Here is a 27,056-nt window from a genome sequence, read left to right on the forward strand (position 1 = left end):
CAGGGGGCAAGTTGCAAGGGTGGAGAGTAGATGGAAAAGGGTGGAAGATGAATGGGACTGGGGTGCGTGATGTGAAATTCACAAAGACTCAATTAAAAGCTAAAACAAAACAAGCCCCAAGTCTGTTAACCACTTCATTGCGCTTCCCTCATAATTGATAATGCCTTTAATTATATTGTTTCCCTCCTATTTTCAATCCACTCAGTTTCACCTCCTTTTATGATTGACATATAAAAATGTATCATTTTATGTAGTATTTCTCTCTTGTCTTTTTTTAAAAGCTTTTTTGAGACAAAGTCTGACCATGTAGCCCAGGCCGGCCCGGAACCCTCTGCAACCCTCCTGTTTCCACCTTCCCACGTCTAAGAATTTAAAAGCCTAACTTCCCCTGTCAGAAATGCCTTGGCAACATTATACTGGTTTTTGTGCATCTCTGGTTTAGATATTAATTTCCCTGACAATAGCACCTTTCCCCCCGGGGATTAGAGGAATGACTCTGAGTTTCTAGATCGGTGCAACTTTTAATTGTTGATTCCTGCCTGACTTAGCTAATTGCTCAGAACTCTTTCAACTCTTAGGAATTCCTTCATTCTTCTGGAGCTTAGAATGTGATCTGCTTCCGTGAATCTTGTGTGATTTCAGACAGTCAGTGTTCTGGGCTTGGGGTGGGTTTTTTGGTTTTTTTTTTTTTTTTAATCTATTTATCACTGAATGCTCGAACACTGCATGCCTTTGCTTCTGCTTGATGGCTGTTGGTTTCTGAGAGGATGTGTTCCTATCTGCAGTCACCACTGCCAGTTCACCTCCCTTGCTTTGGAAGCCCACCAGGAGTTTGACTAAGTCAGACCATCAGCCTCACCTGTGCTGTCACAGCACCCCGTCTCCTCAGGGAAAGGATTAACAAACCAAACAATTCGTGTGGGCCTTTGGATTCATTTGGATGCACTGTTATTCTAGCTTTCTTTTCGTTTTCATTGAATACAGATTAGATCATATATTACACATACATAATTTTATCTTTAACACACCAAGAAATATTTGTTCACATGATTCAAACTTATAATAACATGGTAAGCTTTGGTAAGAGGACTTGACAAAGTAGGATAACTAGGGTTAGTAACTGAGTATCACAGCTCATAGGAAGAGGATGCTGAAGATCCTCCATGGAAGGAAATGATACAATGTCATTTTATACACAGGGGTTAGATACCCTAACTATCCTGATACAATTGTCATCCACACATCCTGAAATAATACACCCCATGAACACCCAAGACTGCTCTGTGCCCTTGTATCTACTTAGAGGAAAACCAAAATAATACTAAAAGCTATGCTGGAAGGAGCTAGAGAGAGCACCGTGGTTCAGAGCCCTCGCTGCTCATGCCGAGGATCTGGATTCTGTTCTTAGCAGCCACATGGCAGCTTACATCCATGTGTGACTCCAGTTCCAGGGGCTCTGATGTCCCTTCTGGCCTCCACGGGCACCAGGCACACACATGCATGCAGGCAAACACTCATACACACAAAAATAAACAAACCTTAAAAAAACAAAACAATCCTCATCCCCCACCGTTCAATAGCTCTTTTTTTAGTTTCCTGACGTTCTTCTGCTCACTCCCACATAAATTCACACATGTTAACTATGTTAACAGTTCAAAGCTGGTATCTGCCCGAGAGAGAGAGAGAGCATGGGTTTGTCTTTCTGAGGTTAGTTCCCTATTAATGGGTAATGTATTTCTCAGTTCCAGTCATTTTCCTGCAATCTCCTAACTTCAGGTTTTCCTTATTGCTTAATGAAATTTTAGTGTGTACGTGTGTGTGTGTATGTGCATGCTGTATGCACAATAGGGTGTTTGTGTGTGCATGTATATGTGTGAATGTATGTGTCTATGTGTGTTATGTGCTCAAGTGTGTGTGTATATATATACCACATTTTCACTATCCTTCCATCAGCTCAACTGCTTCTGTCTCCTTGCTACTGTGAAAACAACACAGGCTAAGCAGGATGCGCACATGTCTCTGTGGTAGGACCAGTCTTCTTTATGCTGTCCTGAGACACTGCGCCTGAAGTGCCTCTTGTTTTGTAAATCAAAGGTGTAAGGCATACCTGCTTCGAACAAGCCTGCCAGCTCTGCCTTTCCAACAGCTTTGCCCATTTGGGGTCTCAGAGTCATGCTCTGGTAATTCTCATAGTCCAAGCCTTTTCATTATTATTGTATTTGTTACGGTGACCTTTGATGACTGACCTTTCAACGCTGCTGTTTTAATTGTTTGGTGTTGCTATGGGCCATGCCCAGAAGAGATAATGTGCTGAACCCGTGAGTGTGTGTCATCTGACCTCTCCATCCAAATACCCTGCCCTCTCTCTCCTTCAGCTCCATTCACTAAGACAATGCTGAAATCAGACCAGTTATTAACTCTGCATGGCCTCCAATGTTCAAGTCCAAGAAAGTGCTGAAAATTATGGCAGACCAAATGTAATCCTCATGCTTGAGTACACCAACTTGTCTGAGGGAAGTTATGAATAGAACCACTTGGTTGGTGAGTAAGAAACAGAAGACAGCAAGCTTTACTGGTGATACAGAGAAATTTTAATGGTCTGGACAGAAGATCAAACCAGCCACAGCATTCCTGTGAGCCAAAGGCTGACCCCAAGCCAAACCTAGAAGACAGGGAAGGAAAGATCAAAAACTCACAGAGGTTAGAACGTGTGGCTTGAGGAAAGAGATCATCTCCATGGAGGAGCAAGGTGACACCACAGGTACGAGGGACCCAAAAGCAGTAGCTCTGATCGCTGATGGAAGTGGCCACACTACACACAGGGTGCTGATGGAGAGGAAGTGACATCCATTGGAGGAAGCCATCAAGGACTGTCACACCCTTAGAAAAGTGAAGGCCAGTATCAAATCACAGGCGGACATATGAGGGGCTAATGCAGCTGGTTCAAGTTGGCACTGCTCCTTTTCCTGTTGCTGTGGTAAAAACACTCTGACAAAAGTGACTTAAGGGAGAATGGGATCATTTCGGTTCACAGTTCATGGTACAGCCCGTCATGGCAGGGAAATCAGGCAGCAGGCGCCTGAAGCAGCTGCACTGTGTCCACAATCTGGAAGCAGAGGTTGAACGAATTGCTGGGATTGCCTTTGTGCAGTCCTGGACAGCAGCCGGGGACAGTGCTGCCCACATGTATGGTGGGCCTTTTTGCCCTAGTTAATGTCATCTAGATAATCCCTCATTGTCCAGAAACCCCGCTGTTAAGGTTGAAGTCCACCATGACTGGAACACCCTGAGCTCCGCGCAAAATGGAGGACTCCCTTTGTTGGCAAGGTTTCCTCTTCTCTGTACTGGGAGCCCAGATCCCTGCACCTTCTGCCCAAGGAATGTCATGTCGTCCTTAGGGAAGTTACAGGCCCAAATCCCTTTCCCCCATTAGAACCTCTTCAGCAAGCACCTGGGACTCCTAGAATGCCTCTCCATGTAAATGAGGCATCTCAGTGCCCTGGTCTTTCAGCCAGTGATCTATATTTCCACCCTGAAGATTCCTATACCTCCCCAAAGTTCTATATAACCCTTGTTCACCCAGAACAAAACTGAGCTGACTCCCTGAAGCTTGTCCGGAAGTTGTCATTTCTGTCTGTACTCTCCCTGGCACTTCCCCCTGCTCCCTTTGCCCTCAATCCCCAGGGGCAGGGGTTTGTCAGAGATTTGTCACCTAGGTAATCCTAGGTCTTGTCAATTTGACAATCAATATTAGCTATAAAAGAAGCCAAGACTCATTTACAATTCTGAAAACTGGAGACTTTAAGAATTATAGAATAATTATATTATTTATATATTATTATTTATTATATTATTTAATTATAGAATGTTTTTAAAGTTCTTGCCATGCTGGGTGTGGTGGCATGTGCTGTAATCCCAGCACTTGGGGAGGCAGAGGCAGGTGGATCTCTGTAAGTTTGAGGCCAGCCTGGTCTACAAAGTGAGTTCAGGACAGCCAAGGTTACACAAAAAAAAAAACCTGTCTTGAAAAAAAAAAAAAAAAGAATCATAGAATATGCAGAGGCAGGTGGATCTCTGTAAGTTCTAGGCAAGCCTGGTCTACATATTGAGTTCCAGGACAGCAAGGGCTATGTAGAGTCACCCTGTCTCAAAAACAAACAAACAAACAAAAAGAATTATAAAATCTAAGCAAAGAAGTGAAAGATTGCTACAACAAAAATTCAAGTCATTGAAATAGAAAAATCACAGAAGACACTAGATGATGGAAAAAGATTCCATGCTCCTGAATTGGCAGAATTAATATGGTGGAAATGTCTATAACCAAAATCAATATACAGAATTAATGAAATGCTTATCAAAATGCACATGTCATATCTCACAGGTTTAGGAAAATTAATGGAACCACAAAATACCACATGCAGCTAAAGCAATCCTAAGGAGAAAGAACCGTGCTGGAGTGTAATTGCACTGCAGAGCTATATGATAAAGACAGCCCAGCGTAAGAGTAGAAGACAGATGGGACAGAATGGAGGACCCGGAAAGAAGGCAGCAAAGCTATCCCACCTAACTTATGACAAGGAGGAAGAAAAGTAATTTGGCAAAAAGATGGCTGTGCAAAACTGGACTTTGCTGGCAGGGGAATGAAATTAGATCCATTCACCTTGTACAAAAAACCAGTTCACAACAGATTGAAGACCTTAATTTAAAACTTGAAAGCCTAAAACTTTTAGTAGAAAGCACAAGAAACTTCAAAATGTTGAGGTAAGCAAGAACTTGTTTGTTTGAGCCCTGGCTATCCTGAAGCTTATTCCTAAGACATTGAGCTGGCCTTGAACTCAAATTTACCTGCCTCTGCCTCACTCAAATGTGCTGGGAATAAAGGGGTGTGCCAGTACCCCCAGCGTGGCAAGAACTTTTTAAATAGGACACCAACAGCACATGAAGTAACCCCCAGAATCAACAGACACATTGAGTATAAAAAGTGTCTGCACGGAAAAGGACACAGTCATCAGAGTTAACACACAGAGAGCCTAGAGAATGGGAGAAAATCTTAACCAGCTCCACCTCAGACAAGCGTAGAATTTACAAAGAATGAAAAACCTAAAACTGCCAATCAGCACCTGGGCAAAAGAACTGGATAGAGTGTTAAAAAAGGAAGACAGACAGACAAATGGCCAATAGCTATTTTGAAAAGTGTTCACTATCCCTAGTCTCCAGGAAAATGCAAATTAAAACTACTGTGAGCTACTACCTCACCCTAGTCAGCATGATTATCATCACTGCAGCTGATGACATCTGTTGGCGAAGATGCAGAAAAAATTGGAACCAACCTAGCTGTCTATCAACAGATGGATGAATGATGGGAATTTTGTGCTGTCTATCAACAGATGGATGAATGATGGGAATTTTGTACATATATAAAAATGGGGCACTACTCAGTTCTAAAGAAAAATGAAGTTAAGAATGTGACAGGAAAATGGATGGATCCATATTAAGCAAGATTACATGACCACAGAAATAAACCACATGCTCTCTCTCTTACGTGGGATCTAGCCAATACTATACACATATATGAAAACAGCTGCACATGTGGGTGCAGTGTAACATGAAGAGAGGGGAATAAGGATGGATATTAAAGGGTGAGGAAGGATGACCGAATGCCGGTAATGGACATGGTTATGAAGGAGGGGGTGAAGATAATTGGCATTCTAATTCTAAATCTGTAGCAGAGGGTTTTGTTTTGTTTTGTCTTGGTCTGGTTTTAGTGGAGGATAAGTGCATGAAGTGTATTTGATTCCAGGTGTGGAAGATTTAAGGTGAAGTCTCACATCTGTTCTGCATGCCTATTAGAACTGTGCAGAAGTTCACTGAGTTGTGTAGACTTTGGGCCAGGTTAGTTTTGGTATGTGATGTTTCTATGCACAGCTTTTTATAATAAAGTTTATAAATGTAATTTTTAGAGGATTTATAGAAAATCTCCTCTGCCTGTGTTGCAGATACAGAACGAGCCTTGATGAGTGTGCATCTGTTTTCAATGTGGTTTACTGAATATTTTAAACCTGCTGTTGAGAAAAAAAATAAAAAATACTCTTTCAAAATGTTGCTATTGGCAACAAACCTAGTTATGCAGGGGCTCCGTTGGAGACATACAAGGAGCTTAATGTTGTTTTGTTTGTATGTTGATACTGTCTGCTGAGGGATGCAGGTCAGTGGTAGGTAGAGCAGTTGTCTGTATGCAAGAGGTCCTGCTTTCAGTTCCTAGCGTTGATAAGTTAATCAATGCCCCAAATTTCTCTGTCTTAGTTACAGTTACTGTTGCTGTGATGAAACTTCATGACCAAAAGGAACTTGGGAAGGAAAGAGTTTATTTCACTCACAGTTCTTTATCAGAGTTCATCGTGAAAAGCTGTGAGGGCAGGAACCTGGAGGCAGGAGCTGATGCAGAGGCCAAGGAGCAGTGCTGCTTACTAGCTTGCCAGCCTGTTATCCTACAGAACCCAGGACCACCAGCCCAGGGGTAGCACCTCCCACAATGGACTGTGCCCTCCCCATCAGTCAACAATTAAGAAAGTGACCTACAGGCTTGCCTATACCTTGGTCTTTTGGAGGCATTTTTCTTAACTGAGGTTCCCTCCTCTCACTTGTCTTTAGCTTGTGTCAAGCTGACATAAACTAGCCAGGACAGTCACTGTTGTCTTGTTCTAACAAACTGCCAGCCACCCCAAGCATCAGCAACAACTATCCTGATCAGCCAGCAGCCATCAACACCAAGGCAAAAACCTTACACCAGCAAAAAGATTAGACTTTGGGTTGGAAGGTAGAGCTCAGAGAATGCGTACACTCCCTGATTCCATTCCCAGGAACTCCTCCCCCAGACAGATATATCACCGAAGGCTCAGAGGATAAAAAAGATTTTAAGCAGTCTCTCCATGAGCGTGTGTGTGTGTGTGTGTGTGTCTGTTTGTGCCCATGTGCACATGCCTGTGGTGCTGGACATCAAACTAGAGATAAAATCCACCGGAACTAAAGACTGGCTGAAGGCTAGAAAGAGAATGGCGGGTGGGAGCATCCTCTCTGAGCTGAAGGGGAGAAACAGGCTGGAGGGGAAACCCGCTTGGGTTTTGGGTGAGACAAGCATGAAGGGCCTGCGCACTGCGTCGGCAGAGGCATTGATTCCAGCTTTCGCCGTTGGCCTCGGGCCTAACTGAGACGCTGAATTCATCTATAATGTATCAGCAGGCGCAGGGCTGGAGAAGTGCTCCAGGCTGGGCAGTGCAGCTGGAGCGAGAGGAGTGCCCTTTTGTCTTTTGTCACCCAGGATAGATGAGCAGGCAGCTGACCTTTCTGAGGTATTTGGCAAATTCCGACAGCAGCACCATCTGGGACTGAGGTGGCCACTGGGCAAGATCTGAAGACTGGGACTTCCTTGGGACTGAAGGGGAGGACCAAGAAACTAACACTTGGAAAGGCAGGAAGGGGGACTCGAAGCCCCGATACCTGCTCTAACACAGAGCATGTGTGCAGCCTGGAGCGGACTTTGATTCCACAAATAACACCACTGCCTTGGGGAGCAGCGGAGACAGCTGACCCGGCAGCAGCTGCGTGGAAAATGCTATTTAAAGCCCTGGCTTTTGCAGCTCAGGACTCTGGGTTGGGGATTTGATTGGAAGGCAGGGACCCTGAGGAAGGAACCAGATTTGGGAGGGAACCATCAGCAGGTGGTTGGCTGCTGTTGATCCTGAATGTGTTCCGTGAGCTCATTTTCATAAAATGATGTCTCTCCACCTCTCTCTGAGTAAATTAAGTGTGTTGGCTCATGGAAAGTGCTTAGGATAATGTCCAGCACACAGCAATCAGTGGATAGAGCCTGTCATCATTGTCATTACTGTCTCCACAGCCACCTACTAATGTAAACATGTCCAGAGATGGCGAGATGCTCAGCTCTAATGACAGGGTAGAGCTAAGTGGTGAGGTTTACCATCACTGGCCTCCCGCTCTCTTTGTGGTGTCCTGTAATCTTTTTGTTCCTTACAGCAAACACATTTATTATGTAAAAAACAAAAGTTAATATCCAAGTTGAAGAAGATACAGCTCTGGACTTAGACCTCCTACTTTAATCCCCAATTCCTTGAAGAGCTGTGTGTTTGTAGGCATTTTTTTTTTTTTGAGACAGTTTCCTCTTAAAAGAATAATTTTTTAAAATTATGTGTGAGTGTGTGCGCGTGCGCGTGTGCATTTAAGTGTGTTGGGGGCTACATGCCCATGAGTACATGTGCCCACAGAGGCCAGAAGAGGGCGTCATATCCCCTGGAGCTAAAGGCACAGGTAGTTGTGAATTTCCTGGTTTAAGTACTGGGAACCAAACTCAAGTTCTCTGCAGGAGCCATACAAGTCCTCAACTGCTGAGCTATCTTTCCAGGCTCACAGCACGCAGGTCACTGAGCATTATGAGAGTTAAATGAGGTAAACTAGAAACCACGAGGCGCGGCATTTGGCAGGGAGCTGTGGAGAGGACAACTGCACTCACTAGCAGTGAAACGCTGGCGGCTGCTCTATTGCCCACTCAGTGTCCCTGACAGAGTGCAGATGGTAGCTTTACCCCGTTCATCTTTTGGTGGTGGGGGTCAAGCTCAGGGTCACTTGCATAGAAGCGAGGGCTCAGGCATTGACGCACACTCCTGGGGCTCCACGGTGGAGGGGTTAACTGGAACCATCTCTGGTGGTATCTCACATGGGGCAGTGGCCTGAGAACCATCTCTGTTAAGGCAGAAAGTGCAAAGTCCCCAAGTGTCTTTCCCATCAAGGTCAAGTTTCTACCAACGGGGAAGCATGTGTTATTTTTGCAAGAGCTGGTGCCACTCTCAGAGAAAGTGAGGCTACTTCTTATTCTTCCATGGGGTGACAGGGTCCTCCCATGTTACTACACTGCCTCAAATTCCTGGGTCCAAGTAATCCAACTGCCTCAACCTCTTGAGTAGCTGCGACTACAAACATGGGCCACTGTGCCCACTTAGAGTTTTGATGTTACAAACTACAGGCTCACATGCTAGCCACATGTGCTCCCGTGGAACCCGCTCCCAGCCTGTGCTCTTCTTCCTGAACTTCAGGCAAGTCAGAAGACTGTCTCATGCTTAGTGCTCGGCCTTGGCTGGAGATGCTTCTTGCTGCAGTGGGTGGCAGTCAATACAGAGACGCAGAACTGTGCTATGGGCTGGGACTAAGTGTCTATTGAGCACTCAGCTCCATATGAGGCACCTACATCAACCCTGCCCCCAGGCTCAGGGAACATCTCCAAACAGAGGCGGAAAGAATGTGAGAGCAGGAGGACGGGGACGGAGTGCCTCGTACTGCTATCTTTGAGGTATGACATGGCCATTGCATCCATGGTTACCTGCACACAATCAAGCCAACAAGACCAGCCAGGATTCCATCAGGCAGCACAGATTGGACTCAGTGGGTTCAAAAAAAGTTTTTTAAAGAAGACATGAAAGTGGGAAAGGGACTTGTTGAGGAGCACCCAGGGGAGTCGGAGGGGGGAGTTGGGGTGCATATGATCAAGGTGTTCACATGTATGAAATTGCCAAAGAATAAATAAGTAAAAGATGTTTTTAAGAGATGTCTCGTGCAAGTTGAACATGCTTAGGACTAGAAGTATTTTAGATTTCAGACTGTGGAATATTTGCCATACATATGAGAAGTCACGGGAGACTGGCCCACATATAAACTTGAAAGTCATGGATGCTTCATAGACTGAAGGCTATTTAAAATCAGATTGTTCGTGCAGCACTAATTTGTGTATGTGTGTGTACACGTGTTTTGTCTGCATGTGTGTCTGTGCATCATGTGTGTATCTGGTACCTAAGGGGGCCAGAAGAGGACATCAGATCCCCTGGGAGAGGAGTTACAGATGGCTGTGGGCCATTTTTGTGCATTGTAGAAATGGAACCCAGGTTCTTTGAAGAGCAGCCAATACTTTTAACCTCTAAGCCATTGCTCTAGACCCTTCACCCATGTTTTACCTGCAGTTTGTCACATGAGGTCTTGTGTGGAATTTTCTTCTCACGATTCTGTATTGCCACTGGAAAGGCTTCGGGGTCTGAAGCAGTTTTGACTCTGGCTTCCTGACTGGGGATACTCAACGACAAGATTTAAGTAAATGTAACCTGGAAACTGCAGTGAAGGTTCACTGACTCCCCCTCTCTCTCTTTCTCTCTCTGTGTGCAGGCATCTTAGGGAAGGTATTTCTTGTTATTCTAATTTTACTATGTTTATGTGTGTGTGAGTACATTCCATACATGTGGAGGTCAGAAGACAACTCTTCATAATAGATTTTTCTCTCCTTCCCCATGGGTGCTGGCGATTGAACTCAAGTTAGACTTGTGTGATGAGAGCTTTTACTTGATGTCCTATCTCACAGGCCATGTGGTCTTTTTATTACACGTATATCATTTATTTGTGCGTGGACAGACAGTGCTACAGCATGTATGGAGGTCAGAGAACAATCTGTATGAGTCATTTATCTTCTTTCCGCATGTGGGGTCCCAGGAGGAAGGAACTCAAGTCATAAGGCTTGGTGGCAGGTAACTTTAGCTGCTCAGACATTTTGCCTGATGCCATGTATTTATTTATTTTTTAAACATATTTTTTAAGATTTATTTATTATGTATACAATGTTGTATTTGCATGTATACCTGCACGCCAGAAGAGGATACCAGATCTCATTATAGATGGTTATGAGCCACCATGTGGTTGCTGGGAATTGAACTCATGACTTCTGGAAGAGCAGCCAGTGCTCTTAACCTCTGAGCCCTCTCTCCAGCCCCCATGTATTTCTTTTAAGATTAAAAAAAAAAGAGCCCTTGACTGCCATCTCCAAGGATCCACGTTTGATCCCCGGCACTGAACAAAACAAACAAAAACAAAACAAAAAACTATTCTCTGTAACCACAGTCATGAAAACCCTGTGTGCACGGTGGCCTCCTGGGATCTCTCCTTTTAATCCTTACGTGACACAAACCTGGTTAAAGGGATTAAAATGTATTCCTCTTGCTTGAGGTGCAAGTCAACTACATTTCCGTACATGACAGTGGCCGCACTGGTCTTTAAAATACACGAATTTAGTGCCTACTTGTGGAGTACCCATGTGCAGAGGACTGTCCTAGGTGTTTCCTGCACCCGACAGCTCTATGTGTGTGTGTGGTGCTGGGGGGCTCCTTCTATACGTGAACGCGGGGCTGCTGGATGTGGGGGAGCAGTAGTCACAACAGCTGTAGGTGAAGGTCTAGGGGCTACAGTCAGTGCTATACAGAGAAACCCTATCTCGAAAACAAACAAAAGCTTCAAAGAAAAGTATCTGAATGATGACAGTGAAAGCAACTAACAGGTGACATGACACAAACTTGACTCACCTGAAAGAGAGTCCTACTAGGGGATCGTCTACATTTGGTTGGTCTCTGTGTGTATGTGTGTGTGGAGCCTGTGGTTGGGGGGAGGTGTCGAGTTCACCAATGTCAGAAGACTCAGTCCACTGTGGGCAGCACCATCCCCCACACAAGGGGTCTCGAACTGTGTAAGAAATCCAACCGAGCACAAGCAAATGAGCACACACACATTCACTTCTCTCTGCTCTTGACTATAGACGTGATGTGACCAGCTGTTTGAAGTCCTTGTCTTGCCTTGACTTCCCCAAAGCGATGGGCTAACCTGTAATTGTTAGCTGAAATAAATCTTTCTCCCTTTGGTCCTCCTCCTTTTTCTCAGTCTTATTATGTGGCCCTGAGTGTCCTGGAACTCCGTATGTAGACCGAGCTGGCCTCAAAATTCACAGGGAACTGCCTGTCTCTGCCTCCAAAGCACTGGGATTGAGGGATGTTTTTTTGTTTTTGTTTTTGTCAGGGTATGTTATCCCAACAGAAATGAACTATAACAGCTGGCCAGAGTGCTCTAATGACCTAAACTCCTTGGCGGCGGCTGTGCACAGTGACAGTAAATATGACAGGCCAAGTGACAGCAATTCGGGTGACAGCTCTACTCCATTGGTTGAATTTGTTTTAAAGTTGCCCTGAGTCAAGTTGACAGAGACAGCACAGGGCACAACTGAATATGTGACTGCCGAGGGAACAGCTGTAATCAGAAGGACCTCGAATTTGCAACCAGAAGCCTGGATCTGGGCATTGGCAGCAGGGCAATAAGGTCTGTCTGTTCTGCCGTGACCGCGTTCATGGCCGGCGATAACGGTACTGACGTTAACGGGATCCGACTCACATCCGTTTGACCGCCAGAACGCCCGGATCTGGGTTTAAAACCCGTGTGTGCTGCTGCGGTGTCAAACGAGAGAGAATCAGGGCAAAAGAAATGCTGTGAGCACCCACACCAAGCCAGGCCCGGAAATCAGTCACGTCCCCGTCCCGCACAAGATGGTGTTTGTTGTTACGGAAAAGGGAAAGAAGCCTTTGCAGTCTCTCCGCTGCTAACCTCACGGGTGGCAGAGGAAGGAGGGATCCTAACAGAAAAACTAACTCCAAAGGAACTGCTGCGGAGGTCAGAGGTCAAGAGCGACCCGGCGCCAGCTTACCCTGGGATCCTACCATTGGTGGAGAGCGCGCACGTGACGCGGCACCACCTCCTCGCGAGACCGTCCCCAGCACGTGACCGTGGCGTGCGCACGCCCAAGCCGCTGCCCTCGGCGTCCCCGGCCCCAAGATGGCTGCCTTTTGGGGTTTCCAGCGCTGTTGAATGGAGAAAGCTTTATTGTTCCCTTCGGGCAGGAGTGTTCGTGTCCTCTATGGCGCTGTCAATAAAGAACGGCAGTTTGAATCGGTACTGAACAGGTAACCATAGAAACGGCGCTGGGACTCCGCGTGGAGACCCCTGTTGTGGCGGAGGCTCCGGAGACTCCCCGAGTGAGGGGCACCCCGGGACCCCTGCGCGATGCCGGCTACGGCCGCGGCGAGCTCCGCGGGACTCGCGTCGGTCACGGCCGCCGCTGTCCGCTGTCCTCGGGACGCGGCCCCGGGGTCGGCCCTCATCCCGGGCGTAGTCTCGACCGTGGTCTCCGCGGACGGACGCTGGCCCCCGCCAGGCAACCGAGGGCTTTCTTACCCGGCTCCCCTTCCCAGCCAACGCCCGCGCCCCGAGGACTCCCTCCCTGTCCTCCCAGTTTGTGTATTGCGGGACAAGAATGGTTTATCCGTTTTAAAACAGTTGAGGGGGAATAGAAGCCATATGAAATAAAAACTTCTGCTCCCCGAAGTGAAGTTGCACCGAGACGCAGCCATGTTCATTGTTTATGTGCTGTCTGGCCGCCTGCCTGCCGCGGGGCGGGGGCCGTGCGTGCAGTTGTTTGGCTTGTATTCAGCTTTGATGGAAAGGCCCGTAAAGCCGGAGTCTTTTCTCTCTGGCGCTTTACAGAAGTTTGCCAGCTCTGGCCCGAGGCACAAGTAGATTCAGCGAGTGTTCAATTGACACAGTACCCTGGCTTCCATGACAAGGCCAAGCTAGTGGCTTCTTATTCTTTGTAATGTTATCATCTGACCAGTACGTGCTGTAGGCAGTCTACTTGATGTTTATACGTAGCAAGATACTTTCCTTGTACAGAAAGTGAAGTGTGGTTATGCTGTTTTAGGGCGTGCTAGGTTATTAGGGATAGCAATGTGGCCTGTCACTGGGAACCCCCTGTATGGTAGCCTAGGTCAGATCGCCTCAGACTGCTGAGTACCTCTCCCTCTTCCCCCTCTCACCCCCCCACCCCCGCATGAGAGTTCTTCCTTGGAATTGTATCCAAATCTTGGTGTGGGTTATAGCTGTTTAAGCAATCTCCGAAGTGCAAATTTTTGGTGCTTTGCATAAATTGCACTGACCCGAAATGTAGATATGGTTCCAGCCTGTTGGTTTTTGTTTTGTTTTGTGACAAGATCTCGAGTAGCCCAGGCTTGCCTGTGTGTGTGTGTGTGTGTGTGTGTGTGTGTGTAGTTAGCCTTGAGCTCCTGATCCTGCTGCCTCTTCCAAGTGCTGAGTTTATAGGCATGTGCCTCCTTGCCCTGCTCCCTCACCCATTTAACATTTTTTTTTGTTTTTTTTTGTTTTGTTTTTTACACTTTTGCCTGCATAAGTGGCTTAATCAGTGGCCCAGGAACTTCTACTATGGGTAGGCATGATTCCTGGAAATGTATTGTGCACAGGATTCCATGTGCACAGATTCCTCTTTGTGGAATTTAAATTCTTCAAAGGGCTTGACTAATACACAGATATACAGAAATAATTTTTCCTCATTTTTTTTTTTTTTAAGAAAAGTCTTGCTGTGCAGCCCAGGCTCACCTTTGACTTGAGATCTTTCCTCAGCTTCCAGATGGAATTACAGTTGTACATTACCCTCACCTGCCTGGCAAAAATAATTTCAAACCTCATAGCATTGTAGCAGTAAAATGAGTAGTTAATACTCACTGAGCAATTTCTTTGTGCCAGGTGCCGGCACTAGGGCTTAATAGGAGCTGTCAGCCTGTGACACAGATAGTGTTAGGATTAACATTTTACCCAGGGGAGAGATGGCCAGTGTTACATGGTGTATGTGCAGGGAGCACAGAGCTGAAGTAAGCAGATAATGCCGTGCTGTGTTCCATCTGTTGTTTTTCCTGCCAGCTTGTGAGGTCCACAAGGCTAATGCCACCTCTGACTTTTTGTGGTCTCAGCTGCTAGCCAATGCCACAACTTGGTGTTTCCAGGAAGGCAGTAAACATACAAACCTTGAGCGTCCTTTGAGCAAATATTTGAGAATTTGTTTCATGTCAAGGGCACTGGTAGAGCTGTGGCTTGGTGCACTGCAGAGCACTTGTCTGCCCTTAGTCTGGGCAGTGTGGCTTCCTCAAAACAAAACAAAACCAAATTGTCTCGTTCACTGATAAAGAGAAACTGTCCTAATAGGTCTCAGTGTTTTCTTTCTGAGGGGGTCTTCTTGGTCTTGAACTGGTAAAGCAACCTATCCTCCTGCCGCAGTGTGGAGTGCTGGGATAGTGTGCTTGCTATTACATGTAATTATATCTAACTGGTAATGTTAACCCAAATTTGGCCCCAGGTGTATTAAATAACTGAATATTCAGATATGTTACAAGCAAAATGAGGGGTGGCCGGATATGCTTTTTTTTTTTTTTTTTTTTTTTTTTTTTATCTTTTGGGAAGAGGGGGAGACAGATTTCTCCTAATGATTAAATAGAGATCAGCTTTCCCAAGAGGAATTTAATTGTTCTTCTGAATTATTTAAAAATTACATTAATTGTGTGTGTATGTGTGTGTGAGTGAGTGAGACAGGGGTGGAGGAGGGGGAGGGAAGGAGGGAGAGGTGAGAGGGGAGCTGGGTGTGGGTGTCTGTGTCTGCATGCAGTGGTGTGATTGAGAAAGAAGACAGTTTACAGGACTTGGGTCTCTCCTCCCACCGTGTTATGGCACCGTGAGGGACTGAACTTAGGTCACAGGCTCGGCAACAGGCACCTTTAATCCACTGAGCTGTCTCATCAACCCAGAATTTAGTTTTTAAAACCAAGCCATATAGTTGTCTACACAGAAAGTTTTTCATCATTTTCGTGCTTTAAGCTTGGAACTGTCTGCATTCCTACATCAGCAATACCTGCATTTTGTGGGAAGTCGGGAATGGAACCCAGGCCTGCACCACACCAAGCATGTGCTTTGCACCTGAGCTATGCTTTAAACCCTAATATCTGCACCTTAACAAGGGCTTTGTGGGGAAATGATGGGTGGTGCCTCAAGGGTGTGTTTGCAGTTGATGGTGAGTTTCCTTTCAAGCTCTTCTTAATAAAGTAGCATTCTTTAAGCCAGGCATGGTGGTACACAGCTTTAATCTGTGCACTTAAAAGGCAGAGGAGGGTGGATCTCTGTGAGTCTGAGGCCAGCCCAGGGGGGCGGGGGGGGGGGGAAGCAAGCATCATCAGGCTCTGTCTCATAAAACAAAAACATAGATACTTTACCATGGTATGGGATACTTGAAAAGCACCAGGCCTTTTGAATAGGTTTGAACAGAACATGAGCATGAGAAACTACAGACTGTGCTAAATCGAGGGATTGCAGGAGCTGTCATATGGAAGAATGGATGTCAGGTTTTGCTTTAAACTGTATGCAGTAACCGTGTTGGGCATGTCATCAGAAGATGTCATCCAGGCCAGAGAATGGTGCTGGGAGCTGGCCACGGAGTGGCATGTTAATACAGTGTTGAACTGCAAGCCCAGAATTAAATTGCTATTTTGGGTTTGGGTGGGACCTTTTCATCTGAGCTTTGCCGTTTCTACTTTGTGATTTGGGGCTGTTGGGTTCCAGTAAAGAGGAGGTGGTAACGCCAGCTTTGAAGCTTGGTATGAAACTGCAGGAGGAGCCAGGGCATACCAATTTGTTTTTCAATCTATTTTATTTCAGTTCAAAGCGTCAGTGCAGACAGCAGCCCAGGAAAACAAGCCACACTTTGGCAACACTCAGCTGCATTTGGAGATTGAGGAAGACCGAGAGTAACCAAAGTATGGCTTGTTTTCCTGGGCTGTCATCTGAGATGATGCTCTGACCTGAAGTAAAAGAGATTGAAAAACAAATTGGTGTGCCCTGTTGCCTCATACTGAGTACTCGCATTACCCCTCCCCAACACTGCCTGGGCTGACACGCTGGGGGAAGGCGCTGGCCCTCCAGCCCTTCTCAACTCTCAACCCTGTGGGTGCTTTGCTTTTCTGAGGAAATTGAATTGGGATATGTGCTTCCTGGATCCAGTCGCTTCCCTTCCAAAGCCATCATCTGGATAATGTGGAGAAGGAAGCTAGTACCCACATAGGAAGGAGTTAAATATTAAGGATATTAATGTTCAGAGATGAAGTTATCGTTTTCTATAAGTCACACAGAGGCTTGAGTTTTTCATTCGCAGAGAGCACAAAGTGTGCAGCCCTGGCAGCCCTCCAAGGAACGGGGGTTGGGGTTGGGGGCAAGGAAAAGACCCTCAAGACACCAAGAAACTCATTTCCTTACACAGAGTAAATACAGGATAGCTGATCCATGAAAACCAGAGACCGTTAATCTCCAGGGAAATGTTGGCTCTTGATGGATCCATGAGCCCTTTGAAGATGCCTACAACTCCATTCTACAACTCAATGCCATTCTTCCTGGAGGAGAGCCCATCACTTTAATCACATCTCAGAGGGTCCTTGACCCTCAAAAGGAGCAGAACAGATAATGAGTGTTATATGTAACACCAAACTGGAAGTCACACAGTCAGTCACTTTTACAGATCTGTGACCTTGACCCCTAGAGTTTTGAAAGTTCCTTTTTTGGTTTTGTTTCTTTTGTGAAGTGGTCAAATATAATTGACAACTTAAGGACATGCTTCAGAAACACCTTGTGACTGTTAGAACCTTACAGGAGAGTAGTGAGATAGTGTCTTTTAGCAACCTTGTTAGCAGATTCTGCCTGCCTTCCTTTCTTTTTGGAGATGGGCTCACGTATAGAAGACTGGCCTTGAGTTCCCTGTGTCAACAAGGATGATCTTGAATTACTGATTCCATTGCCTTTTCACCCCAAGTACCAGGATTACTGGTGTGGGCCTCTATACCCTGATTGTCTCTTCTTTTAAAAATATTTGATGTATTTTTTAAGTATTATTTATATACATTGGTATGTTGCCTGCTTCACACATATATTTCTGTGTGAAGGTGTCAGATCTTGGAGTTACAGACAGTTGTGAGCTGTGACGTAGGTGCTGGGAATTGAACCCAGGTCCTCTGGAAGAGCAGTCAGTGAGCCATTTCTCCAGCTGCTGATGTATTTCTTTTCAGTGCCTTGCACATGCTCAGCATGCAGCCTATCATACAGGTTCGTCACTGCCGCTAAGTTTTGATGTGGTACGATTTTAGTGTGTAAAGCGTGGTGGCTGGCTGTGTATGTACTGCGTGTCACCTTGTAGAATGGTGAAGTCTAGCTGGTTACATATGTGCTTTCCTCTTCAGGTCAGCAGGAGGTGGTGGAAGAAGCTGCTGCTGGTTAAGCCCCTACTCTGTTGGTTTCTGCTCCCCTTTCTCCGCCTCTGGTTAGAGCTGTCACCCAGGTGCCAGATATGGCAGCAGCCTTCTAGCATGCAACCTTCACATTGCCCTCTCAAAGGCTCTTCTGTTGTCTGTGGCCACTGTTTCCTGTTCAGTACTTAGCACTCTGTACTGTGTTAGGAAGTACTCAGTGTCCACCTGTTAAATGGATGAATAAACCAGAAGAGGGCGACAGTGAGAGGACCTGAAAAGGTTTCGGCCCCACTGTTTCCACCCCCAGGTACCCCGAAGTCTGCAGCCCCTGATTCAGGGTGGTTGTGTACCTTAACCCATCCCAGAAATACCATATCAATAATAAAAATTACTGTCCTTGCGCACACACCAAGTATTGTGCACCTCACTAGGTGTTTTACATAATTATGCCCTGTAGTCCTGTGTGCCCTCCCAGCCACCAGGCATTGGGTACTATTAGCCCTACCCTCAACCCCATTGGTGGAGTCACCTGGGTAAGGAGCTTTCACCTGTTTTGTTTAGATTTTCACGTTTTCTGATTCTAAGCAGAAGTGAGAGCCGGTTTCATTCGAGCTGAGCAGGGGCATTCAGGGTTACTCCAGTGAAAGTGCCGCCTGTGAGACGATCCTCGTCTCAAACGAAAAAACTGTACAGCAGCCCTGTGCTCACTGCACAAAATCACTTCAGCTTTTAGAACTTTGGCACAGGTTATTTGAACATTTTATTTTTTGAGAATTTCAAAGTCTTGTGTTTACATTGTTTTCACCCCACAATCTCCCCTTTTCAACTCCTCCCATGTCCCCTGACTCTCATTTTCCTGACCTTGTCTTTAATTATTAGTGTTACATATATGTATATATTGATAAATACAACCTGCTGAGTCCATTTAGTGTTGTTCATATTTGTTTATTTTCACAATTTTAAGTCCCAATCATTATCTTTGTTTTTACATTATTACTGTTATGGTGGTACTACAGCCTTTTGGGCATGCTCAGAAGTTCTTTCCATTGAACTAGAATCTCCCAGTGTCACTCCCAGCTCCCATTTCTAAAGACTGTGAAGAAAAATTTCCAGTATATTAATTTGAGGATAAGGTGATGAGCTCCTTCTTAGGCTTGAGAAAGCACATGTTAAAGGCTCCATACAAGAACTGCAAAGCTAAATGAGGCTTAGCTCTGCATACGGCCTTCTACAGATTGCTTTGCAAATTTTCAGCTCCAGTTGTCGAGGGAAAGGCAGAAGGAAGGGAGACAGGAGCATGCCATCCTTACCTTGTGTTTTCAGTTTTTGCACGGGCTTCCCACGCAGAATGCTTCTCACCCCTGTCTGTAGCCAGCCCTTGCTCATGCTTCACTGCCTCTGTGTGCTCTGCCGGCCCTGACTCCTCTCTTTGGTTTTATTAGAGCCACCAGGAGTGATTGGTTTTCAAAGGGCTGCCCCTGTTCCGAGTGCTCAGCTCCTAGCCCGATGTCACGAAGGTAGAGACTTTAAAGTGAGTGACAGTGAAATTTGCTCGATTAGCCTGTAGGTTTGGCATGGCACTGGAACTTTTGAGTGTTTCTCTGAGGGCCTGGCAGTCATTAAGTATGATCACCCTGGACACAAGCTGCTCATTCAGCTGGCCCTCTGCTGTCAGATGCCCTCAGTTCCAGTCAGGTTAAAGCCAGAGGGAGACTTCTGAAGGTCAAAGTCCAGACGGTGGAGTAATTGGCCCCTAGAGTTCTGGATTTCTTTCCTGGGCTGCAGAATGGTGAGGATGAAATTTTCCCTGTTTCCCTTTGAACATTTTTGAGCAAATAACGATGGAATCCCACAGGCTCTTTGCCAGAGTTAAAGGCAGTGGAGAAGCTACACTTTTGCATTTTTTTTTTTGTTAGTTCCTTAAGATAACCCTTTTGTTATACTCCCCTGTGATGGACTGGGGGAAAGCTAGAGATGAAAGCAATTCCCAGTTCTTCAAAGACAAAGGAAGAAGTTAACAGTGCAGGAGAGGAGAATGGCGTTCCTCTGTGGAGCACACATAGAGGGTACTGAGGGCCGAATGATCTGAGCATTGCGGTAGGACATGGTGCAGAAAGACAGGCGTCCAGAGTTGCTCTGTGCTGCCATCCTTTTCTACAAAGGTGGAAGAAAAGGCAGATTCGGGCAGAGAGAGGGCTCTTTTTCCCAGCTGGGCCGTGATCTCTCTGAGAGCAATGTGTTTTGTCTGTGTAGTGCCAGGCATCATGAGGGGCACTGGCCTTAGCTCAGTTGAGCTGTGCTGGGTGGCACACCCCACTCACAGCCACTTCTGGGAAGCTGGGCACGAGCTTGTATAAAACACTAGAGGGGTAGCAAGCCATGAAGAGAAGAGTTTGGGCTCATGGTTTGGCCCATGGTTGGTTGGCCCTGTTGCTTTGGGGCCTGTGGTGAGGCTAAGAGCAAGCACATGGGAGGAACAGACTCCACTGTGCTCTCCGGGACATGTCTCAGTGCTCAGGCTTCCCACACAGGCCACCGGTTGAACTTTTAACACCTCCCAGTAGCTCTGTTCTGAGAGGTTCATGCTTCAGCACGTGGGCTTGTGAGAGCATTTAAGGTCCACACTGTGCCAAGGGCTTCATACAGCAGAGTATAAGCAGAGAACAAGTAAGCTTTACCATTTCCTCAGTCTCATTTTGGTGCTAAGGATAGGTCCTGATGGCAAACTCACAACTGTCCTCGTCTTTCCAGATTGTCTTCCTCATTGCTTACCCTTTAGAATATACAGGTGGCCCTGTTTGCCTATGGGTTTCTCATCCAAGGATTCAGCCAACCTTGGATTGAAAATATTTGGGGAAGAATGCACCCGTCCCGAGCATGTACAGAGTTTTCCTTTCCTGAACATTCTCTAGAACAGCTGTTCACATAGCATCTGCATCTTAAAGAGACGAAAGTTTACTCAAGGATGTGCATGGGTAATTTGGAGTTCTGCACAGTGTTCTATGAGCCTTGGGCATCCAAAGGCTTTGATAACTGTGGGGGACTAGAATCAACACACCCAGGCACCAAAGTACAGCTGTTTATTACTGTGAATGTAATAAGGACTTAGGGCTGGGGTGAGAATGCTCAGCCCTGGGTTTAAACCCCAGCTCCAGTTGACTTATTAGTGAGAAATGGTTAGGTATCCCAAGGCTATGAGATGTAGCCACACATGTAAGATAGGAAACAGGAAGGGTCTCTTCCTGGACCTCCATCATCAAGGAACTTCAAAATAAAACACTGAGCTGTGAAATGTGAGAACTGGGCTGGGGTCACCTCATTCCCATTATATGCAGGGTTTGTATGAAAGTTCTCAGATCATAGCCTGGTGCCCCTGTGAGAAGCCTCACATTATCCTGTCTCTTCCTTTTCTAGCTGGCTGTATCCCAAATCAGCTTTGTGAGGTGAGCAGTGGAATTTTTTTTAAAGATTCATTTTTTTTATGTATAGAACATTCTATCTGCATGTACACCTGCACACCAGAAGAGGGCGTCAGATCTCATTAGAGATGGTTGTGAGCCGCCATGTGGTTGCTGGGAATTGAACTCAGAACCTCTGGAAGAGCAGCCAGTGCTCTTAACCTCTGAGCCATCTCTCCAGCCAGAGCAGAGGAATTGTATCAAGTCTTTGCTCTCAAAAGCGATTATGTAATATCTGACATATATATCAAAGACAAAAACATAACTTAATAATGATGCACAGTAATAAAAACAAACATTTCAGCAGGGGGGCGCCTCTTTTCCTGTCTTTGAAATGGTGTCCTGTGTTGGGCAATAACAGCTCACTCTGCTGAGTGTCTGTAAATGCTACAGGAGCTGTTGATATCTATCAACTTGTTTATGTAAAGAGGTTATTCTCACAACCCCTCATGAGGAGAGCAAGCCCCGACCGATGTCATCTCCATTTTACGTATGAGGAAACTGAGTTCCCAAGAATAGTCAACTTGCCTCAAGTCTTAGCTCATTAGGGGGCTCTGGTGCTCACCCCTGGGCAGCTGTGTCTAGAGGGCACACTCCATACCTTTACTGTGGAGCACACAGCCTCCAGCATCACAGTACTTAGTGGGGTGCTGGGTCCCTGCCAGGGCACTTTCATTTGTACGTCATATGGAGATTTGGAGATTGGAGTCTGGCGCTGCGTTAAAGGTGTAGTCCAGATGTATTCAGATAATCGAGTTATGAGAACTTGCAAGTCATCCAGGTTTTCAGGTCAGAGCAAAAGGCCTATCAGGACAAAGCCAAGGGTCTTTTGTACACCTAAGAGGCTGGATTTGAAAGCATTAAAGCAGTGATTGCTTGTTGAGACTCTTGACTGCAAGATGGAAGAGTTGGCATTAAGTATAATGCAGTCACAATCCCCAGTCGCTCATTAGGCGGCTGTGCTGCTCAGGGGATTTTGCGGTGGAGTCTGTGAAGAGTAATCTTGGATGAACTGGATCAGAGCAGCGTGCCCAGAAAGGTACCTAAGTCCTGCAGAGCCTCCTCCTGCTGTAATAGCCCTGCAGAACCGCTTGTTTCTATGAATTAGTCAGACGGTGAGAGGGCCTGAGCAGTTTGCTATGCTGTTTTGATGTTTTTGCTTCATTGTATCTTGTAGAAGGCCCCACGAAGGGTTTCCTTAGAAATTGAGAGAATCTGGGAAAGGCAATTAGTTGCCTAGGGTGCTTGCTAGAGGCAGAATACTAGTCAGATGCCTGCCCCCAGCTTGGAGTTGTGGAAGCCAGCCTCCCCACTGGTCTTTAAACATTTTAAAAATAATTTTAAAGATTTATTTTTAGTTATGTGTATATGTGTGGGTTAATGTATATTTATGCAGGTGCTCGTGGAGGCCAGAGCCATCAGATCCCCTGGAACTGGGGTTAGAGGGAGTTGTGAGCTGCTGTCTTCTAGAAGAACTAATGTGCTCTTAAGCACGGAGCAGTCTCTCCAACCCCCTTTCCTCCAGTCTCTGTTTCTGGTGATTAGCCGCTGCTCCATGCGTTAGGTGCTGTGCTTATGACGGCCAGGGCTTCTGCTGTACTCATCCAGCCTCCCCGTGACCTTGTTAGGGAGGTGAGGAACCTGAGCCCCACAGAGATCCCACTGCTTCACAATTGGGATTCACACCACACCTGTGTGGTTTGCTTTGACTAAGCCACACCTAGGGAGAGAGCCCCCTCTCCCCCCCAACACTCCGAAGATGCAGCTGGGTGTCTGTGGGTAATCTATGGAATATGCAACTTCTCTTTCCCTTCACAGCCTGGTCTTAAACCCCATCCTATACTTAAGGAGCTTTCCTGCTGGCAGTGTCCAGTGAAGGTAGGGCTACACAGTGAGATCCTGTCTGAAGAGCCTAAAAGACAAAAAAAAAGAAGCAGCAGTAACAGGAGCAGCATTATTTTCCCCTTACACTATTAAAAAATCTTAAAGTGTCTAAATGTTTTCAGAAAATTTATGTAGATGTAATTTATTAGATCTAGTTTATTTAGATGTAATTTAGTTTAAATTGTATGGTTAAATGTCTGTAACCATCACTTACAAATTTTAGGACCTCTCCTGTAGAGCACTTCAAAACAATCCTGTTACAGTCATTTTTCCTTTCCTCCCTGCAGTCTGTGGTAGCCTCTAACCCTCTTGTGGAGCCTGAGTTTCCTTCTGTGGACACCCACGCAGAGTGCAGCCCGGGTTAAGAACTTACTTCTTTAAGGTCGAATGCTGTTCCACCGTGTCGATGTGCGCTGTGCCCGTTCCCCAGCTGATGCGCATTGGGTTGTTCGCCCCGTCGCCGTGTTTGATGCTCTGGAGCACACCGTTGCAAACTTTTATGTGTGGGTGTGTTTTCTGCTCTCTTGAGTGCAGCCTGGCAATGGAACTGCGGGGTCATTTGGTGTTTAACTTTTTTTTCCCTTGAGACAAAGTCCCACTGTGTGCCTGAGCCCCCTGAGTGGTAGATTATAGGTGTGCATCACCACATCTGGTGAATGTGTTTAGCTTTTTGAGGGACTTCCAAATGGTTTCCCAGAGCAGCTGCACTGTCTACACGCCCACCTGCTCTTCGGTAGGTTTCCAGCCCGCACACTCGGCTCTGCAGCACTTGTGTTTTCTCTCCTCGTCTGCTTGCTTACAGCCCGGCAAGAGTCCTTTACTGCTCACTGGCTGCTTTGCCTGGCCCAGCAGGCGCGCCTGTCCAATCCTTTGCTCACTTTTGGTTGGCTTATTGGTCCTTTCGTTGTTGTGAATGCTAATTCTGCTATATTGTTTTTCTCAGATAGATGGTTTCTAAGTGATGTGTTTCTGTTTTTTGAGTTGTCTTTTTACTTTCACAATGGTGTCCTTTGATATACAAGAGTTAGTTTTGTTTTTGAGATCTGATGTAGCCTAGACTGCCTTGAACTTTTGATCCCCCTGCCCCTACCTCCCAGGCATGGGCCAACATGCCTGGCTCTGAAAACCTTTAAGATGACATGAAATCCAGTTTCACTATTTCCTCTGGTTATTTGTCCTTTGGGGATCACATAGAACTTTGTCCAGAACTGAGGCTGAGCCCTGGCCATGTGCATGCTGGTCAGGCAAGCATCCTCCTGATGAACTATACCCGCAGCCAGCAGCCTGTTTGAACGGCTGCATGATATTCCCCAATGTGGCTCTATATTATATTTCCTTAAAAATCTCTTGTATTTTACGTTTTCAGAGGTTTTCTTCAAACCGCTAATACTGTTGCCTTGACTACAGTGCAGGATTTCATTTCCTTTCTTTGCATTGATAGAATTCTAGAATGGATCTAAAGTACATATACATCCTTTCTATCACATAGTACTCATTTTCTGTAATTACATACTTGACATGTAATTTCATTTTGGTAGAATAGTCAAGCAGCAGCACAAGTAAATACATTGTTCTCCATCCCTAAATAGCCCTGTCTTATCAAAGGGCATTTTTCTGGTTCTGGACAAGCATTTCTGCTCCACATGACTTGCCAGTATGCACTTCCTCAGCAACATGTGAGTGTCCAGTTCATTGTTCCTTTTCTCTGTTAGCATTCTAGTAATTTTATAATGCGAGCATCTAAGCTGGTGTTCCAGCCTGAAATCCCAACTCTGGGAGGTAGAGAAATAAGGGCCAGAAGTTTGAGGACAGCCTGGGCTGCATGAAACACAGGCACACACTTTAGCATCTGTTGAGCATTTGGTGTTAACAGCACTGTTAAGATGCTAGAATTCAGTAATTAAGTGACTTACCCAGGTCATGGAGTTTGCCAAGGAAGTTTAACAGTGAGTCCTATGTCAAAAAGCCACTCCTTCCTAGTTAAATATTGCCATTGGAAAAACTTTCTGATTTAATTGCCTCTAAATTATACTCATTTAAATTTTTTTTTAAATGTGTATGGGTGTTTGGTCTGCTCATATGTCTGTGTATCGCTTGGATGCCTGGTGCCCACAGAGGCCGGAGAGGGCATCAGGTTTCCAGGAACTGGAATTACACATGACTGTGAGCTGCCTTGTGGGTGCTGGGGATCTAGCTTGAGTCCTCTGGAAGGGTGGCCAGTGCTCAACTCTGGAGCCATCTCTCAGCCGTGATGGTAGGTATTTTAATCACAGTCAAACACTGGACTAACAAATGTGCTGTGTGCCATGTCCAGTGCTATGGCAGTCCGAGACACAGAGCCCTCCCTGTTGAGGGCCTCTGTTGTTGTCTTAGAAGGTGGGTGTTTTAGTTTTTGCCCAAATAGAAACATAGGATCCAGAAACTGGGGTGCTGGTTCTGGCCTGGTATCTAGCATTGCTTAGATACAGGAACAGCTTGGGCAGGCCACTTAATTTCTCACAGTCTCTTCAGCCATAACTAAATACGGCTGAGTTATGTAGTCTCTAAGCATAATTTAATTGTACAGTTTTCGGATTCGTAGTTCTTAGTTTTTGACAGGCTCCTGCTGGGTAGCCCATGCTGGGTTCTGACTCACCATTCTCCTGCCTTCTATGTGCTGAACCTACAGGTCCCACCACACCAGCTTTCATCACCTTCTTATGAAGGATCATTTCATGGTGGTGGGCAGTGATGAATTAATTTCTTTTCTAAGTTTCAATCTGCTGATAAATGGTAGGAAGGTAGGCTGAGGAAATGAATGAGGCATGTGGAGAGAGCCAGGGAGGGGTGGGGTTAGTGGAACAGAGAGGGAATGAGGGGTGAGTGATGCAGCTGGTGTGTGGTTGGTGGCAGGGAAGGGAACAAGGTGAAGGTGAGTTTGAAGTAAGCTGGGGGCTTCCTTGGGCTTAGGCCACTTAGAAGAGGGAGAGATCTGATCTGCCTCAGATAGATGCTCAGAGTAAAAGCACGCTTTGGCAAGTCAGTGAGGGGCCTCCTTGCATTCTTTTGGAGCCATCAAACCCTCAGCTCATGACCAGTGCTCAGAAGAATCCTGCATGCACTGGTCACAGGACAGACCAGGCTGCAGAAGAGGACAGCTCCTCAGTGGTGGAAGGAATAGGGCACTGACATTTGGCATTGCACCTTGATCCCAAAACTTGCTGTTGAATTTACTTTAATGACCAAGGTGATCTATGGGGCTTTCTCTAAATGTCAGCTCCATGTAGCCAACTTCTTTTTGTTTTCTTCTGTGATTTGTAAAGGGTTTTCTGCTCTGGCCACTTGCATCTTTTCACAGATAACTGCAAAGAATAGGCACAGCTCACATTATGGATTGATTCTCTGATTTATATTGAGTTATTTGTGTTTCTCAAGTCCAGCCAACTGTGAGACTTTGCAAGGATAGGTTTTGTGTATCTGCAAGGCTGATAGCCAAGTCAGACCTTTTGGTAAATTAAGTTCAAGCCATCTGGGGAAGTTTCTTGGCAGCTAGCTAGCTGGCCTGTGCCAGCAGCACTTTCCTAGATACATAGCTTCACTCAGTCTCTATCAAAGTTGCAGTAAGAACAAGACCTCTAAAATGGGGGCGTTCCCATCAGGCTGGCTAGCATTTCATGTCTTTTGGGAGAAGCTTGGGGAGCCCAGAAGCCCTGGAAACCAGAGAAACTGAGGCTGTAAG

At 46.0% G+C, this 27,056-nt stretch overlaps 1 protein-coding gene across 6 annotated transcripts in view; it reads left to right on the top strand.

Moving 5' to 3' along the window:
* The first annotated feature begins 12,664 nt into the window (after nucleotides 1-12,664).
* Zbtb40 (zinc finger and BTB domain containing 40) overlaps nucleotides 12,665-27,056 on the top strand; it is a 70,956-nt gene continuing 56,564 nt past the window's right edge. For 4 of the 6 annotated variants that reach the window (XM_060379271.1, XM_021631460.2, XM_060379275.1 and 1 more), the window contains exon 1: nucleotides 12,665-12,830. The gene's annotated coding sequence lies outside the window, so the exon portion shown is untranslated. Of the gene's footprint in view, nucleotides 12,831-23,640; nucleotides 23,842-27,056 lie in introns of those variants that run through there. The other 2 variants (XM_060379273.1, XM_060379274.1) reach the window with 2 other exon arrangements.

This window comes from Meriones unguiculatus, chromosome 3 (genome assembly GCF_030254825.1).
Source record: "Meriones unguiculatus strain TT.TT164.6M chromosome 3, Bangor_MerUng_6.1, whole genome shotgun sequence".
Taxonomy (NCBI): domain Eukaryota; kingdom Metazoa; phylum Chordata; class Mammalia; order Rodentia; family Muridae; genus Meriones; species Meriones unguiculatus.